The sequence below is a fragment of the Palaemon carinicauda genome, chromosome 10 (assembly GCF_036898095.1).
Source record: "Palaemon carinicauda isolate YSFRI2023 chromosome 10, ASM3689809v2, whole genome shotgun sequence".
NCBI classification, from domain to species: Eukaryota; Metazoa; Arthropoda; class Malacostraca; order Decapoda; family Palaemonidae; genus Palaemon; species Palaemon carinicauda.
In genome coordinates, this window is record NC_090734.1 from 65875862 (window position 1) to 65878361 (window position 2500).

At 36.9% G+C, this 2500-nt stretch overlaps 1 protein-coding gene across 2 annotated transcripts in view; it reads right to left on the bottom strand.

The window, feature by feature from the left end:
- Positions 1 to 2500, bottom strand: part of LOC137648409 (uncharacterized) — a 45430-nt gene that overhangs the window by 17990 nt on the left and 24940 nt on the right. The window lies entirely within an intron of this gene.

Consider the following 2500-nt stretch of genomic DNA (forward strand, 5'->3'; position numbering starts at 1 on the left):
TGCGCCGTCAATGCTATTTTCTACGTGGAAGTTCTGAAACGCCTGCGAGAATCCATTAGACATAAAAGGGCGGAAAAATGGAGGAATGGCTGGCTGCTGCATCAAGACAATGCGCCCTCTCACACGTCACTGCTTGTTCGGCAGTTCATGGCTGGAAAGAATCTCACTGCAGTTCCACATCCGCCGTATACTCCCAACTTGGCACCATGTGACTTCTGGCTATTCCCAAAAAGGAAATCGAAGATGAAAGGGAAACGATTTGACACCATTGAAGACATCAAATCGAACATGACAAAGCAAATAAAGTTATTGAAGAAAGAGGACTTCCAGGAATGTTTTCAAAAGTGGCAGGCACGGTGAAGTGAGTGTGTATGTGCTGAAGGAGAGTACTTTGAAGGAGATTAGTGACAAAACATGGTAATGTTCGTAATTCAATAAATATTCACACATTTACCGAACTTTTTGATCACCCTCTTATATATATATATATATATATATATATATATATATATATATATATATATATATATATATATATATATATATATATATATGAATAGATTTATGTTATATAACACGCTAGGCGGTATATTACCGTGCTAGGCGGTATATTACCGTGCTAGGCGGTATATCTTAGTAATACATATTTGTCAACGGGTATGTAAGTGAATAAGCAACTTGAAGAAACGAGAACTTTGGGTGTGGAAGAAATGCCCCCCTAAATATTGATGAATTCACTGGCAGCAAGATGACGGATTGGGTTTAAAGGGATAGACAAGATGTATTGGCGGCTTTACTCTTGATGCCTGATGGATGATCTTACTGAAATTAGCATGGACTGATATGGGTGACTTGCCTATTTTTATAGGCATTGTACATCACAAGGAACTGGCTATCCTTTGTTGAATTTAGCCAATGAATCCTTTATGGATTTAGTCAGTCTATGGAAAAGGAAAATGACAAGGAAATAATTTGATTTGATATACCTGAAGCTGAGGATGACCTTGATGTGCCCATGAACGAATTCAGTGTGTTTGAAGAAGAAGCTATCATTAAAAATATAAAGAGATGGAAAGCTCCTGGATATGATAGAATAACTGCTGAGATGATATTGACCGAAAATTAAGTGACTCCCAGAATATTTACAAGATTATTTTTTTTAGAATGTTATGTGAAGAAGCAAAATTTGATGAATGGGGGATATGAATATTGCTGAAAATGGCAAAAAAGGAGATATGACTAATTGCAATAATTACAGAGGAGGCATCCATCACACTTACGATAGTTGTAATGGAATTACATATTATTCTCATTCTGAAGTGATTAGAGAGAAAGATTGATGAAAAACAGAGATGAACAAGCAGGATTTAGAAAAGGTAGAAGTTGTACTGACCAAATTTTCACTTTTAAGATATGTGGTACAGCAATCTGTATGATATAGAAATCCATATTTGATGGCATATCTGGGCTATGAAAAATCTTTGATAGTGTGCAGCGGCCAATTTTGTGAAGAGTCCTGCTTTATTATGAAGTTCCTCTTAAATATGTAAATTTAATCAAGTTTGTTCATGAGCATAGCAAGTACAAAGTTATTGTTAGTGGGGTCCTATCAAATAAAAAACCAATAAACAGTGGAGTATTTGAAGGGAATGTATTGTCTCCTATGTTGCTTATCCTCCTTGTGGATTTTGTAATGCATAGAACAGTTGTGGATAGTGGAGAAGGATTGGACTGGATTAGGAACAGGAAATTAGCTGACCTAGAGAATGCTGATTACGCCGTTCTTATTAGCAGAACACCACAGGACCTACAAAGCCTACTTACCAGAATGCATGAAATATCACATGAGGTTGGACTCAAGATTAATAGAAGACAGAGATGATGAGAACGGAATATGCGATGGAAGATGAAATATCATTGGAAGGAGAAAGGATTAAAGGATCTTTAGAGTTTGAGTTTAATGAAAGATTATAAAAAGCAAATCATTCAATGACTAGGTTAAGTAAAATTTGGAAATCAAATCGCCCAAAATTATATATAAAAATCAGGCTATATCAATTTAGTGAGATCGGTGTTACTGTTTGGACATGAATCGTGGTATGACAATGAAACAATATCCAGCAGATTTTGTAGATTTGAGGACAAAGCCCTCAGATGAATTTTGGGAGTTAAATGGTAGGACGGGATTAGAAACTAAACTAAAAGAGAGATTACCCGATTGCCACCTGTTGATGTGATCATGGTGAGGGGTAGATGTAGATAGGTTTGGCATGCTTTTTGCATTCCCCCGGAGAGATCAGTTCACCAAACTTTCAACTGGGCTCCACAAGGCACTAGAAGAGTTGGAAAACCCAGGCCTACATGGCTGAGGACTATGAAACGTGAAGTACGATATGATGAATGGAGAAGTATTGATATAAAAGCTCAATATAGAGACGACTGGAGAATCTAACCAAGGCCCTTTGCGTCAATAGGCGTAGGAGGAGATGATCATGATAAA